The sequence below is a fragment of the Mastacembelus armatus genome, chromosome 22 (assembly GCF_900324485.2).
Source record: "Mastacembelus armatus chromosome 22, fMasArm1.2, whole genome shotgun sequence".
Lineage (NCBI taxonomy): Eukaryota > Metazoa > Chordata > Actinopteri > Synbranchiformes > Mastacembelidae > Mastacembelus > Mastacembelus armatus.
In genome coordinates, this window is record NC_046654.1 from 15,481,895 (window position 1) to 15,499,244 (window position 17,350).

Here is a 17,350-nt window from a genome sequence, read left to right on the forward strand (position 1 = left end):
CCACTGAACAGTGATGTTGAAATATGTCTCCCATTTCAACTGAAGGATTTATGTGGGCTGTAATCTGAAGTGCTGCAAACCTGTGGTTTCAGAGGCTGGTCATTCTAATAAACTTATCCTCTGCAGCAGAGGTAGCTCTTTGTCTTCCTTTCCTGAGGCGGTCCTCATGAGAACCAGTTTCATTCTAGTATTTGATGCTTTTGGCGACTGCACTTGGTGATACATTCAAAGTTATTGAGAATTTTTTTTTTCAATGACTGACTTTCATTTCTTAAAGTATTAATGGACTGTCTTTTCTCTTTGCGTCTCTGTGCAAGAAGGCCGATGGTCTAAAGCACATTAAGAAGGCAAGAAATGTCACAAATTAACTAGCTTGTAAATCTGATGAGAGAAAGCCATGGCTGTGCCAAGATGTCATCAAAGCTAAATGCAGCTACATTGGATAATCTAAATATATAAAACATATTCTGGGCTTTGACCTGTGATGGACTGGTGACCTGTCCAGGGTGGACCCCTGCCTTTCACCCAAAGAGAGCTGGGATAGGCTGCAGCAGATCCCCCTGACCCTGGTTAGGAATGAGTGAGTATAGATAGGATGGATGGATATTCTGTTGTTTTTTTTTTTTTTTATAGTTTGGATGTTGAAAATAATACAAACTAAGAAAAAACATGTTGACATACTTTCCAAATACTTAATGATCTGCAGTCTAAAGTGCAGCCAAAGGCATTTCAGTGTTCAGAGTTTATGAAAACTATTTGTGAACAGAAGGTCAGGCAGTCAATATTCTTCTGTTAGTCTTTTTGATGATAATAATAACAGTAATGACTCTAATGTTTTCTTTGGTTCATTTAAATGTCTCAGTAAGACAATCACGTGACCCAGTAATTCGGTTACACCTGTGCTGTGACCATGGATCACACTGCAGTCCTTTGGTCCTGGAGGTGAAGGCAGGTGGAGTTGGCGTCCTTGGATTAAATAATAGTCAAGTACGTAAGATGTGGTTATCGCAACGCTACTGGCGAGCCGCAAATGGACCTGTCTCTTTAAAAGACACTCTAAAATAGTGTGTGCTGCCCATCATACACTCACGCTGTAAAGGAAAGCGACATTTATTAGATCATTCTTATTAAAGTTAGTTAAGGGGTTTTCAAGTGTCTTAGCGAGGATCAGTGACTTGTCAACAAAGCAGCATTAACGACACAGTGAACTGGGACTTTTTAACTTTATGCATGGACATGGAGCAGTTCACCTGCTGGGAGGAAAGAAAAATGGGCCTCAACATCACACAAGTGAGTCTAAGTACAGGCTACACAGTCGCTGTTAGTCCACTGGGCTTTGAACATACACACACACACACATAAACAAAAAAAATTCCCATCTCACCCCTATGGGTGGTGTGTGTGTCTTCCTCAATCTTGGGTCCTCTACCAGAGGCCTGGGAGGTTGAGGGTTCTTTGCAGTTTCTTAGCTGTTCCTAGCACTGTGCTCTTCTGGACTGAGAGCTCTGATGTTGTTCCTGGTATCTGTTGGAGCCACTCTCCTAGTTTCGGGGTCGCAGCCCCAAGGGTCCCGATTACTACGGGGCCCAATGTTCCCTTCACCTCCCACATCTTTTCTAGTTCTTCTTTCAGCCCCTGGTATTTTTCAAGCTTCTCATGTTCCTTCTTTCTGATGTTGCTGTCACTTGCTATCACTACAAACTTCTTCTGCTGTTTGTCCACCACTACTGTGTCCGGTTGGTTAGCCATCACCTGTTTGTCTGTATCTGGAAGTCTTAGCTCGGTCATTCTCCACCACCTTTGGAGGTGTGTCCTATTTTGACCTTGGGACCTCCAGCCCATACTCGGCACAGATGTTCCTGTACACTATGCCATCCACTTGGTTTGATATATATATATATATATATATGTATATATATATATATATAAAATGAGAAAAAAATGAATTCAAACAATTGTAGTATCAGGCTGCAACATAACAAAATTGAAAAAAGCGAAGGGTGTCTGAATACTTTCTAAATGCACTTTATATCTTTAAAAACATAAAGTCCAATTTACCTGATGTTTCTGAAGGTTTTATCTGTACCTTATCGCCTTCCTCTGTGGATGCAATGGAGTTGATGGGTTTTAATAGAAACTGTTTATGGTATGTGGTTAAAGAGCAATTCATCTTTAACCCTCTGGGGTCTGAGGGGGTTTTGGGGCCCTGGACAAATTTTGTCATGCCCTTACATTTGTGCTTTTTTTCAGTTGCTTTTAAACATATTAATGACTAAAGTCTGATAACACTGTAATCAGCACAAACTGCAAGTTTATACATGATTGTGTTTTTGAGAAGTTAGTTTATGCATAGTTAGTGAAAAACTACAATTTATAGTCACTGAAATAAGACCATAAAACACATACAGAACATTGGTTCACAAGACTTTTAAGACATACATCTTGTAGTGTAAAGTGTTTGCTTCACAATGATGTGAAAGTCATCTTGTTCACTCATGTGTGTATGACACATATCTGTGTTCATATTTTGTAAATGTTTAAATTTGACTAACCAGTACAGTAGAGGGCATTGTGCATTGCTTCACACGAAAAACAGCAGTGAGTTTTTTTTCACACAGTGATATACTCACGCTATCAGCTGCATTTCAATACCTAAATATTCAAATGAGAAATTGCACTTGCAGAAATGAAATAGGCAAATGCCAGCAGTCATGGTTCTCGCCTTTTCTGTGAATGCTAGTTACCTCTGTGAGCCATGATTCACACTAGGTGCCAAGATGGGGCATATGTGTAAAGGCTGTGTGTGTCTTATCAGCAGTTGCAGATATAATGAAAAAGGAAAAAGTAGTCTTGAACTGAGCTCTGTGATGATGGTATAATTAGTTCTCAGGGGAATGAATCTGTGTCCTGGTTCTCCCTTTTTCTCTCTCTCTACTCTCCTCCCCATGTATGTTTCTTTTTCTAGGCCCCGTCTTCCCATCAGTCCTTTTGCCTCTGGCCGTCATTGTCTTTTTCTTTCTCTGTCTCTAAGGCAGGGGCATGACTGTCATAGTTGTTTCTTTCCTTTTTTCTGGAATTTTGTGGAAAGTTAGCTGACATGACATGACATGATAGAAGCAAGAGGAGAGTATGCGATAACTGAGTGAATCAAAATAAAAGTTATAAACGTATTGAATTCTGATGAAGAGAGGCAACAAGAATAGCAAGTCACTGCATTGTGGATTTAAAAAAAAAAATCCAACCCCAAAATGGCTGCAGTTAATTCTCAGTACTATAGTACTATAATACTGGCCGTGCACGCACTCACAGATTACCTCAGGCATGTGTGTACTACATTCTTAGAGCTAGTTCTTTGCTTAAGAGTCTTTTGGTGTGTTGGCCCAGAGGATGAGAAACTGGATTTAATCAATACAGGTTTTGTGTAGATGCCTACACCAGAATATTAGGAGTGAAGCCAGCTGCTTCAATATTTGCCACCTTTAAATGAAAATTTTAGGACCTAACAGAGTATATGAAAACAAGGCTTTTCATTGATCAGCAGCACAGTATTGATTAACAGATGAGAGTAAATGTAAGACGCTACATAGTTTTAGTAAAAAGCATACATCTAGATGTGTAGCCTGTTTTTGATGAGGATCTCATATGCTGCCACCAGATGGCAGTCATGTATAACTAATAGATTTATTTTTCAGGTACGATATAAACCTGAGGCTTTGGAAAGTAATTATCCGGACAGGCTTTAAAACCACAACATGTCACCTAATAACTGAATTAAAATAACAGGTGTAATAACATTAACAGTGGCCCACTATGCTGTTCAGGTTTCCCAGTAGGGCGGTGATGAGCCAGCATACACTATACTGGGACCATGTATTAAACCATCTGTAGTCACACCACTGACATCTGTGCTTTTCTATAGTTTTTAAGTGGTTACATTATGTGGCTGTGCCATATATAAACACACACATGCTGAGAAATGTTTTTGTTGAGAATTGGATGTGTACAGGTATCCAGGTCATTATGTGACACAGGAGGGAACACAGTGACACAGTGGTGGCAACAAGTGGGCAGGACAGGAATTTCTGGATTTTTACCTTGCAGAGTTTCCTATAGGAGCTACCAGGTTAAAATGAATGTATCATCTATTATATAGGGCCCACTGTGGAGTAAAATAGAAGCAGAGAAACAAAGGGAGAGCTGGACAGGAAAAAATAGGAACTTTTTCATGCATTGGTGTGGAAATAAAGGGAGACACAGCAACAGGCTGTTATTAATAATGCTCCAGAGTTTTGCCATAGCCAGTGTTGTTAAACATGATAACACTGTGGTTTCCCTCAAATGAAAATGGCAGCCTTCCTACCTGTCCTTTTTCATATGCCTACATGCCATTAGTGCGTACCAAACAATATTTTCTTGCTAGATTTTCCTGCTAAATGATATTTTGCATCAAGTTTTGTGCAGCTTCCAGTGCATAAGAAATACATAAACTACCAACTAAGATGTCTCCAGAGAAAAGCCAGAGAAAGTTTTAAAACTAAACAAATAAAAGCTTTGACAGATTTTTCTTTTGTGTGTTCAGTATGTGTGCTTTCAGTGCAATTAAAAGTCTCAAAAAGAGTCTTTTTGATATTTTATTTGATATGCTAACCTGAAGCACCTCAGCTCTTGATGGCGGTGATTTTCAGTTGTGTGTATGTGCCATTTCACAGATAGGATGAAAACAGTTTTCAGTGATTTTTTTTTTTTGGCTGCTTGTTCTTTACATATTAATGTTATCATGTTTGCATCTAATGATTATTACATCCAGGTCTTCATACAGCAATGTAATAGATTTGAACTCAACAACAACTTACAAATAAATCATCCCTTCAACCTTTAAAATGGTAGTCCGTACTGCAACATGCACATAAAGAAACATGAATGTACAGAAAATGAACTTATTCATAACTTTCTGGGATTCTGCTGCTGTCTGTCTAAGCTGATTCTCCTCTTTCTCATTTTTGTTGCCCTTCTCTCCTTCCTTGCCTGTCCTTATGAATCACCTGAACTTGCTAATGGAAGCAAGCCCCTAATGCACCCCTCCCTATCACTTATAGGTTATAGTGATAACATTAATCACTTTTAATAGTCAGAACTTAATTGGTATTAAAAAGCTGATCTCTGCACTTACAGCACCACTGAGATCAGACCTTTAGCTTTGTTAGAGCAAAACGGAGAGAAATGATGATTCAGAGAGAATCTATAAAGTTTATGTCCAGTTCTCCCTTTGTTTCTCTGCTTCTTTTTTACTCCACAGTGGGCCCTATATAATAAATGATACATTCATTTTAACCTGGTAGCTCCTATGGGAAACTCAGGACAGTCTCTGCAAGGTAAAAATCCAGAATCAGCCTCCTTATGGCAAATGTATGTAGGGATGTTTCTGCACAAAGCTCCCAGTCCTCCTCAGAATGACCCCTTTGGATATTACATCTGTTTTATCCAGGCATATCATAGGGTAGCCTCTGGATGACCCCTGCATCTATTATTGCGATGATCACTAATTAGAGTCAGTAAAGTCCTAACAGCAGCTTCTGTTTACTTCTGGAGCCATGGGAATGGTAACTGTGGATGTTAAACTAATTCTAAACAGGCTGTCCAAGGCCAGTCTTTTTATGGTCTTGTCAGGTTATCGTGGAAGGTGCTTCAGGTTTATTGAGGTGTGACATAAATGGCCCCATGATATGCTAACAAAGACCCCACAGAATATCCCATTATTTAAATGCAGCATCTTTATGGCACCTTTAGATATTAATAATATTATAGAAAATGTGTCCCAAAGAGGGATGGGCAAGAAACTTGATCATTTCACAAAGGAAATAGGAAATTCCTCAAGAATCGCACCCAGAATTCAATCTATTTTTTTTTTTTTTTTTACACAAAGTAATTTTAATTTCAGATCAAGTAGAATCCCCACTGTTTGCCCTTTCCACTTTTTAAACTCATGAACAACATTAACACAGCAGGCAAGGATTATATTTGAAGGTAGAGTGCTTCTTAGTCGTAGGATATTATATCACAGCCACAGTGGGGATTCTGTAACAACTGATATATTTGTTTTTGGAGAGGGAACGCTCTTACACCAGGCCAGCATCAGGCCAACATCAGTTCTTATTTTTCAACAAGGGCCCTGAGGGGATGTCAAGGTAGTGGAGGAGTCGCTCTTCAATTTGCAAAGGGAAGGATAGTAAATGTGAGACAGGGGACGAAAGAGACAGTGACTGTAGTGCAGAGGAAAAAAGGAAGAGAGAAGAGCAGACAGAGTGAGGGGTAGGCATGAAATCCAGTTGAAGGAGTAATATGAAGAAAAGGGGGAAGAGAGTGAGAAGAGCAGACTATCCCTCTGTCTACCTGTACTTTTTCCTATGGCTATATAGCTTTTAAAATGGGTTGATCATGGGCAGTCTAAAATGACTCAACATAGAGCTATGACCTCAAGTTTTCTGCAAAGGCTGGAAAGTGTGCTATGCTGTACACTTAAGTTCAGTATTTTTACTGTTGCCATTTAATTTAATGGATATTAAGATGATAATTCAGCTGCTTAACTAGTCAGACCCAGTGACTCACATTCATGTGTAATTTTAACAACAAAACTGGACAATTGGAAAACTGTGTATTTGAAGAATGGAATGAAAATGTTAAAATGTTTTGTGTTGAAATAACGCATATTCATACTATTTATACTAAAGTTATGCCACCTAGTCTATCTGTACACAAAACATTAGAGTATTTTGATGCATCATTGTCACCAAGTGAGTTATTGTCCATACGCAGGGTCTCCAACTCCAGTCCTCGGGGTCCACTGTCCTGCTTGTTTTCCAACTATCCCTGCCCTGCCCACTGCTGATTACCTGGATCAGGTGTGTTCAGCCCATTAGAAGCTGCAAGGACAGGGATAGTTGGAAAACAAGCAACACAGTGGACCTTCGAGGACTGGAGTTGGAGACCCCTGGTCTATACCATCATTTGACTATTAGTGGAAATGGATGCTATTTGATAATCTAATACATTTTAGAGAAGTGGTCACCAATCTTTTCTCAGCCAAGATGGCTTTTCATGTCAGACAAAAAGCAAAGATCTACCATACCTTTTAGAAGTTTAAAAAATAAAATCCCATACAGAATTGTGGAAGAATGCTTTATCTTTTTACTAGTAAAAAAAATCACAGTGTGTGATGGTTGTGCCTGCAGCCCATCACTTAATGCAATGTAGTTAGGTTCATAGTTAGAAACACAGTCTCTCACATCAGCAAGGTGCTTGTCAGACGGGTCCTGTGCTTTGATTTTATTGTCATCTGTGAAAACACCATCTCACAGAGATGTGTGGAGCCAAAATATGCTTTAATCTGTACAGCACAGGAGGAGAGAAGGGGAAACTTCTCTCTGTTCACAAGACCCACAAGACAAGTGACTGTCATTAGCCCTTGCTTGTAATTCAATGTTATTTTGCAGTTCAGTAATTTCCATGTCCACACCATTTGGCAAGGAAACTTAACAGCAACTGCCTCTGTGTCAGATGGCATGAATGGGTTTCTGATGAATCGCACAATGTCCTCCATTTCATGTATTTCATGAAAACACCTGTCAAATTCAGCCCTCACATTATCCAGATGGACACAGAATTGTTCAACATGGACTTCTCTGACATTATCTCAAAGTCTCTCCATGTTTGGGAAATGTGTGAGTTTTCCATTACTTAACTGAGAAATACCACAGACAGAGTTTGGCCTTAAATGCACTGACAGCACTAATCATGTGCGTCCCATCTCTGTTTTTACCCTGCAACTCTGCATTGAGCTAACGTCCAGTGGCCTGATAAAACGTAGCTGCTGGACCTTCAGCACAGACCTCAGCTCACTGATTTTTGCTGGTCCGCAAAGGTGGGTAGTTCTCACTGCACTTGGGGTGACTTGTGATGTGATGGTGCTCCAAGTTGCGTTTTTTCTTTTTTGCGAGAGCAGCAGCTTGATGACAAATTAGGTAAACAGGCTTGTCTTTTACTAAAGTGAACAAAAAAGACTGCAGGTTATACGTTATTGATAATTTTCAGCGCCTTTCCTCCATCTTGAGTGCTAACCAAACCAGGTTCCTCCTCTTCTGGTAAAATTCGGCAGATTGTACACAGCGTAGTGCTGAAAATCAGTTAAATGGAATATTGGTTTTATGGCAAACATATTTGCAACAGTGAACTGATTCGTGAAACATAGTAAATAATTTTTGACTCTTGAAGATCGACTTTGAATGGCATAAAGATCAACCTGTCGATCAGTGACTGTTTTAGAGGGTTAGGGTATTTTTTACTCCACTACATCTGTCTCAAAGCTATGATATGACTGAACTTTCTTGGAACATAAAGTCTGAGAGCATCTGCCAAAAGCTCAATGTCTGTCCATCCATCCATCCATTATCTACATCCACTTATTCCTATTTAAGGTCCCAGGGACCTGCTGCAGCCTATCCCAGCTCTCTTTGGGTGAAAGGCAGGGGTACACCCTGGACAGGTCACCAGTCCATCACAGGGCCACATAGAGACAAACAACCTCACACACTCACACTCACTCCTATGGGCAATTTAGAGTCACCAATCAACCTGACATACATGTTTTTGGACTGTGGGAGGAATCCGGAGTACCTGGAGAAAACCCACACAAGCACAGGGAGAACATGCAAACTCCACACAGAAAGGCCCCTGATGGGTTTCAAACCAGGAACCTTCTTGCTGTGTGGCAACAGACCTAACCACCAAGTCACTGTGCTACAAGGCTCAATGTCCTGACAGTAATATGACCAATTTTACACCATTTCCTGTTTACAAATAAAGCAAGTCCTCCACGTTTTGATTTGCCACTTGCCTTAGCATCTGTCTGCATGTACCAGGGTGAAGTCAGGCAGATCCACACAGGAGTCTTCAATATTTTGATTCAACCATGTCCCAGTAAAACACATCAGGTTACACTCACAATATGCTCTCTGGGTCTTAACCAATGCCTCCAGCTGATCACTTTTGTTTAGTAGAGTTGACATTCCACATGATGATGGATGTTAAGAAAGGTTTGTATCTCCATCTCCCAGCCTTTAGTTTAGCACCAGCCCAGCATCCACAGAGAGACTTCTATAGCTCAGCTGGAATAGGGTGATATACTCTGATCTGCTCTGATGTAGTAGTAGCAGGTCTTCTCATGTGTGTAATATTCTTCACACAATAATGTCCATATATAATTAAGCAAACTAAGACAAAAAAGTGAAAATTCAGGAGCCACAAGACTTAGCTGCCAGATGCTCAGGTGCAGATTCTAGAAGTGCCTTAGATGATTTTATTGTAATTTGGCGCTATACAAATAAATTAAACTGAAATGGATTGTTGCCCAATTTGCGGGCAGTTGCAAATATTGAGACAGGAAATATGTATGCTGGTGAAATATACAAATATACTGTAAATCTGTATCTTTTAATTCAGGCCATATTTTTTCAAAGTGATGCTGAAAGATAGCTTTTGGGTTCCCTGTGCCTTCCACTTTTGCCTTCTTAAATGTCCGTATGACGAGCTTGTTCAGGACCAGCCACACAAACAGTCGTTTGTCTTCTACATGAGGATCCATAAAAGATGCTGCCTGATCTGCGGTGACGTCCGTTTACACTGCAGTGTCTATCATCTGTTTCCTGGGACTTTCAGCCTGAGAGCCCTCTGGTAGCTCACTTTGATCCACAGCATCTGCATCTTCAATGATTATCTGAGTAGTGCCACCTGAATGTTCTATTTGTGGCAGCATGCACTCAGATTTTGGGTTAGAGTCTAATATCATTTCTGAGGTGGACGCACCATCCAGAATTGGTTCTGGCACTTCACTCATCTCTATGATAAATGGTTCCTCGACAGCTTTAAAACTGGCCCGTGGTGACTCGAACTCAGGTAATCTGTAGTTGTCTATAGCCAGGAGCTTTCTCTGTGTATGGTGTTGAGCCAGGAATGCCTTTAACACATTGCAAGCTAGGTCTATTGTTTTCATCAGGCTGGCTTTGGGTGTGCTGTCATTCACTGCAGACTGAACAAAGGACTGATTAGTGGAGAAGTAAAGTCTTATGATGTCTGTGGCCGCTTCATCAACCAAGGACATCAAGGGTTTCATGTCATCCTGGAACTGTAACAGCTCATGCACAAGATTTTCATACATCCAGGTAAGTGTATTGCCAATAGTGATCTTGACAGGGCCCTCAGACACATCGGTTGTTGTATTGATTAGCAAATTTTGTGACAACGTTCTTATTATAGCCACAATAATTTGTCCAAACAAAGTTTTAGTGGCGTCATCAGGGTTACCATATTGTAATGATCGCCACTCTTCTTCTGTTAACCATATATAATATGGTTTAACCAGCGGGAGAACAGGATCTATGGAAATTTCTTGCACATTTGTTAACTTGGATGATGCGTTATCCATGGCAACTGTTGGTCAGTTTTGCCTAGGATTTCTGAAGAATGCAGGTTTCACACACACACCTTTAGTTCCAGGATTTGGATAATAGTACTCTGCTTTATCTATTTTTTTAATAAAAATTGTGAATTGCAAGTTTTTCATTGTTTATCAATGCCTCCCATGTAATATGACCTGTTTAAACCAATTTAATCCATTGACAAAATGGCGATGACATGGTGAGCTGCTGCAGAGACATAAATGGTAGAAGCTGAGATGAATGAATGTCACGTTTTCCATAATTAAACTGTTATTACACGGTTAATTGAATAATGGTGGTGCTTTCTTATTCTAGTTTTTCTGTTTTGTGGTCCGATAATAAGTCATCCAGTACAATTTACAGTTCTCAGGCCAACTGACACACTAACTTGTGCGTCTCACTGAGCAGACAGACTTTATCTAATGTCAGTCCACACTGGCTCTTAAGACACAGGCATGAGGCCCATGTCACCCTTAACCTGTTTTTTTAGGATTCCTGTCTATATTTCTCCTGGCACAAGTGAATATCTAAAGACAGTTCCCATCTATATAGGATGTTGTTTTTTGTTTTGTTTTTTCCCTTCTTTTAGTTACTGTGTCTGTCCTGCTGACAATAAAAATGGCACACACACACACCACTGTTGTGATGATTCTGAATGCAGGTCAGTGTGGATCACTGCTTTCGCATATAAACTCCTGACAATGTCATGAGAATCACATCCAGAGATAGTTGTTGTTTTAACACATGCAGCATACAGTGGGAGATTGTCTGAGTGAGACGCTTCTCACATGGAGAGGCAGTGTTGCCTTTGTTGAGGGATCTTTTAGGAAGAAAGACCAGGTAATATTTGATCTGTGTTCCTTGTACAGTTACGATAATCAAACATAATTCATCGATTATTAAAATTCGTTACACCCTTTACATTACGCTATACTTTATATAAAGTAGTTAAATTCCCCTTTCTATTTACCCTTTCCACCAGCTGCAACATTGTAGTGATGCATCATTGATTATAAAAAAATATGATTATACCATAATATGGTAAAATGGGCCATTCTGTCTGGTGACTACTCTTGATGCATTATACATTTGTCTATAACTCAAGTAAAAATTTGAATGGTTTTTGCTTGAATTAAAAAAAATGAGTGAGACTTTTGCTAATTAATTGTAAGAACTCACTGCTTCTCCCACCACTACATTCAACAGAAAGAAAGCTATATCATCACCATTCTATAATACAAAAAAAAAAAAATCACCTTAATTGTCCTCCTCAAGGTTCATGATATGCAGCCTTTAAGACTTTAAATCAAAATGAAATGTCAATCTGGTAAGGTTTTTACACTGGTTCCTTTCAGCCCCACATGTCAGCACTCAGCAAAATCTTGATGCCGTTGCTGTTTGGAGCTCTCCAAGGTGCAGACCCCAGGAAGTATTTGGTGGTAGCTTGAGTTTTATTATAAAATACATCAAATACTGCTGTTAGTGTGGTCATACAGTTCCCTTCTCTGTAGTCATTTCATAGTGTGCTTTTGCCAAATATTGTGTACTTTTAGGTCTGTTTGTTATATTTTTATTTGGTTAAAATAACGCTTTTGAGTGCTGCATCTTTTTTCTTCTGCACTTTGGTCTGTTCCTGAGCAGTGTTTACAGCTGCTGTTATGTTTTTTTTAATATATTTTATATGAAATGCTCCTCAAGTTTGTTTGAGTACCATGCAACAGGATAGTATAAGGCACTGGGGGTTTGTAAGTGTTTCCAACTGTTGTCAGCTTATATGTGAAGGAAGTTGGGATGAGATGGCTTTTTATGCAATGCCACACACTCAGATGTGCATACAGCAGTTTACAGTTTTTACAGTTTAAAATCAGAGGTATTGAGCTTGGTGCTTTTACGGAGCATATAAGCTCAATACCTAACATTAAAAAAACGGAAATGTGTGAAAGAAATTGAGATAAATGCTTGTAATGTATACATAAACCCCATCCACAGACACAGTGTGTTCCAGCATTGCAAGTCTGTAGATTTAAGACAGTTCCCTGCCAAAAAAAAAAAAAACCCAACAATCTGCACAATCAGTTTATTAGAAACATTTTGCTGTTAAATAATGTATGGTGGCTGTAGTAATTATGATATGTGCAAATTGACAAGTCAGTTACATAGTATATAGTAAATTTAGGATGGAGGTCTAAGTGAATGGAGTTAACAAAATACAATACTTTGATTATGGGACACTACTGTTCATTCCAAACCATTCTTGCTTCTACTAATGATATTTCATATCCTTGGCTGTGTTTTTTACTATTGTAAGAATTTTAATGACTGTTTTAATGATTGTTTAATGACTTGTGAATACAATTTGAGAAATGGATGGTTTTATATTCGGTTGGACTAGATACCAGAAATGTAAAAAAAACCCCAAAAAAACACTTTGGTTTATGTTTACATGCTTACAGTGCAAGTGAGAGCACACGCTTTGCACACTTTATAACTTTGAAGTAATGGGTAGAGACATAAATTGCTGTACATAAAGAAATAGCTCTGTATATACCTCCCTCTAATATATTGGATTGTTGATTTCACAGTGTGATATCAGTGTGTGTGAACTGTGAAGCTTTGTATGTTGGCTGATTTTTCAACTTTGTTAAAAAGTAGCAGTTCAGTGTTATATGCCTTTATGGTACAGTATAGACTTAACTAACCACACCCTGCTTTTTCTCTGTACTGAACACAGATGTGAAGTTGGTGTCGGTTTTCTCATTTCACAATAAATTAGTGTATTTCCCAAAATGCTGATTAGTCCTTTTAAATCAATTTTGAGGGACATGAATTAAAATGGTTATATACAATATCTCTCCCATCCCATAATATATTGATTTTTAAATAGCAGGTTGTTTATAGTTAATCATATCAACTAATACTGGTCAACCACAGGCCTCTGAAGAAGCACAGACGTCTCTTTGAGCAAAGGTGTGTACTGGGTACTGCCAGCAGATTTAAAACCAAATGCAACAGCTTTTTTTGCCTGAGGGAATACCATGATAAAAAAATCTGTTTTACCTTCTCTTCCCCTTGTTGATGAATGTGAAGCCATCTAACAGCCCTGACGCCTAACCCAACCCTTATGATGATGGTGTTGATGATGATGATGACTGTATCCTGGAGTATGAATATATTTTAAATATTTAAGGAGTGTAAAAATACAGGTGCTACAAACAGCTCAATAAAATGAATCCACTTGACATCCTGTAGATTAAACTTTAATGGCTGTGAGTGAAATAGAAAAAGATGCGGAGTGTGTGCGCACACCCATGGCTTAGTACTCGTCTGTTTGTGAATCCGTCGGACACCCACTGTATTAAACTTTCATGGCTGCTTGGTTTAAGCTGGTTATTTCTCTTGCAGCATGTAAATGAGTGCTGTGTTGTACATATATGTGTGTATGGGTGCGTTCATGCGCATAAGACAGAGAGGGCGAGGGTGAGCATGTGTGCAATTCGTTTGAGTTGGAATGCAAGTTTATGTGGGTGTGCGTGTGTATCTCAATGCACTGGTGAGTGTGTGTCATATGCGTATGCTATGAATATTTGATGTGCTACTAAGTATTCATGAGGCTGAAAGATAGAGAGAAGCAAGGAGACAGGAGGAGATGTAGAGGTAAAGGGAAGAAGGAGATTTAAATCATCCAACAACAACATATGGTTACTGTGGCCATAACGCTGTAGTCCTTTAATGTGATTATGGCCACAATGGTGAGCCTGACTGTCTCTCCACGGCTATAAAATGCTGGAAATACAGGATACAGCAGGGCAAGAACAGTTTTTGCACAGCTGAGATTTTCATGTTTTATCCATTGGACTGAATTGGAATTAACACATGGAATTAACAGGGAAGCCATTTTTTGTCAGGTTAATGTAATGAAATATCCCTTCTAATTATTGAAATATCACAACTAATTGCACCACCAAATAATAAATAATAAGCTTGGCCTGTCAATCAGACATGTTGCTAAGTGATACAGGCAGCTGGCGGTCATTCTCTCTGTCTCTTCCCACAGAGCGCAAACCTGCTCTGTTGGCCCTGACCCTGAATAGTAAAAAAAAAGTCAGTCCTTGTGTGAATTCCAACAAACATGTATTGTAGGCCTATTTGATGTTTTTTGATAATGTAACAGCTCAAGTGTAATTTGAATCAATTTACCATAACTTTATGGTGGCACTAAGCAAAAAAATTCAGGGAATCATCAAAGACAGATGGCTTGTACTGAAAAAAATACACAAGACATGTTGATTATATTTTGCAGCTTTCCAAACCCATGTTTTACTCCTGAGAGGAAAGAAAGTTTTGCTTTAATGTAACAGCAGTAACTATCGCTCTACCGTAATGGCTGCTGTTGGGTTTCATTTGGCAAACACGAAAAAGGAGCCTCCTATTCACTAAAGTGTAACTTTTTCTTAACACATCAGAAAAATGTGTCCAAATGGTTTCATAAGTTTCAGTGTCTGTCCATTGTTTGCACAGGATTTTAGTGCTGAGTTCCAAACGTCAGGTGCCAAACTCTGCTCAGCTAGGTGAGAGCTATCCTGTTTGTAACTGTGTTAGCCAGATGTTTAAGCTATTATTAGCTAAATGAATATCTCAGCTTTCTATAGATAGTAATTATGGGGTATAAACTCATCTTCAACTTTTATTTTTTATTTTTTTGCCATTTCCTCTTTATAGTGTTACACCTGACTTTTGACAACAGCTTAGAGGCACAGGCTATGTTAAATATGGGTTAATTTGTGCTTAGATTTTGACCATACATTAGCCACCAGACCAAACCAGACCAAAGGGAAGGAAAGTAAAATAGTTTTTGACAGCTATGTTATTAAAACTTACAAAGATAAAAACAAGTTTTTATATGATTCACATCTAGTTAGCTATATAAAGCCTTTACAAATATGTTTTTGTTTTTTTGTTTTTAAAGAAATGATTCCAGCTGATTATTTAAAAGTAATCGGGACCTTTTGGGCCCTCCCTTGACCCACGGCCCGAAACAGCTGACCTAGTATTCCCACGATGTCAGTGGCCTGGTCTCAGTGGGTTAAGTCCTGGCTGAAATAAAAGCTAGATATACAATAAACATTCATTTTGTTGTCTCAAAAGCACTAATTTATTATGATGCTAGAAATTGCAACCAGTGCCCAAACCTTTTGGCCAGGTTTCTGTCTGACATTGGTTGTAGCACTTAAATCAGCTACAACCCTGTCAGGTCACCATTCAGAATTTCATGTTTGGAAACTGTAGTAGTAACACCATGGGTACAACACACGGTATTAACACCTCTTTGAGTTTTTGAGTTTCTAGCTTTAACTGCTGGTTTACTACTATGTGAGTAGGTGACATAAGAAATGAAAAAGGAGCATATAAAATTTTAATGTTCCCTGTGGGGTGACTGAGTTATCACAACACTATAAAAACAGGGCTACAACAAAGAAAATCTGTTCAACATAAATAAGGACAAATCAAATTGCAGGCCGGAATAGCTTTAGGAGAAATATTATAAAAATGTAGTGAATTTGCAAACCACTCCTGTATGAGGATTTTTTTTTTATTATTATCCAAAACACAATGCAGACAAAATAATAATATCGGGGAAAAATAATTAATGTTCAGTGACTAAGCAATACTGTGCAGCAAACTAGGCAGTCATGACAAAATTATGGCCAAGTGGGTGAATCAATTGATGGATCTTGTCCTCTGAGCCACAGCCTGTACATCATTCTGCTGATTACACACCTATTTACAAAAAAACATTCGTCCTTTGGCACAAAAATATTGACTCAGAATAACTTAATTACAAGGTAAAGTCATTTACAAGCTTTTTCCAAGAAGCTAATTTAACTGAATTATTTGCCCTTTTGCCTGTGCTGCTGCACGTTTCTTTTCTCCTTACTGAGTGTATTTCCACTTGCAGTAGGCCCTACTGAATTTTTAACAATTGCAAAGCTGTGTGCTGTCTGGTACTATGCAATAAAAAAGTGGAATTGATTACTGAACAGAATATAATTGATATATTGTAAACTAGAAGCTTATTTTCTAATATCTTGGTGTTGATATTCATTATGATATTATTTTGAATCCTTCCATCCAGCCATACACCTTTCTGTCATTTCATTTCTTGTTGACTATCCAAGTCAACAACATTTTCCTCATATAGGCATATCAGGCCAGATGAAATTTATAGTCTCTCCAGGGCATTCTGGATCTCCTGTGGAGTCTCCTACCAAGCCCCACTGGAAACCTGCTCCTGCCCTCTGATTGAACGCATATGTAATGATCAGTTGTCAGCTCATAACCAAGTAGTTTTAATGTATGAACATAACACATCATTTCAGTGCCTAAACATAACAACAATGAAGATTTATGGGGTGATAAGCACAGACAGCAGTCAAAACCTTCCTTTCAGCGACTTCCAGCACATTAGGACAGCCTTCATGTTCTCTGCACAGAACACCCACACTGCAGTGCTCAGCTGGGGGCTCCTGAGTGTCCCCCCTAAAGGCCTATGCATACTCCGCAAGAAATGAGAAATTTGTTCTCTCTCCCAGGGCTGCGAGAAAAAAATCTCGCTTCTCGCAGAGTATGTATCAGGCTTTACCACATCTGGCTCCTTCCCCATCTGAAAGGGTGAATTTGATTATTAATTAATTTACTAATTAAATTGATTGATAAGACTGCTCTTGAGACTTAGATATTTGCTCACAAAGTTGATTTTTAGATTATAGTTGCAGTTGCTTTCCTCCCCTTTTTCATTTTATGATCAGGTTATTTTGTTCCTGAGAGAGCAGTGTGTGTGTTAGATTGTGTAATTTTAAGAA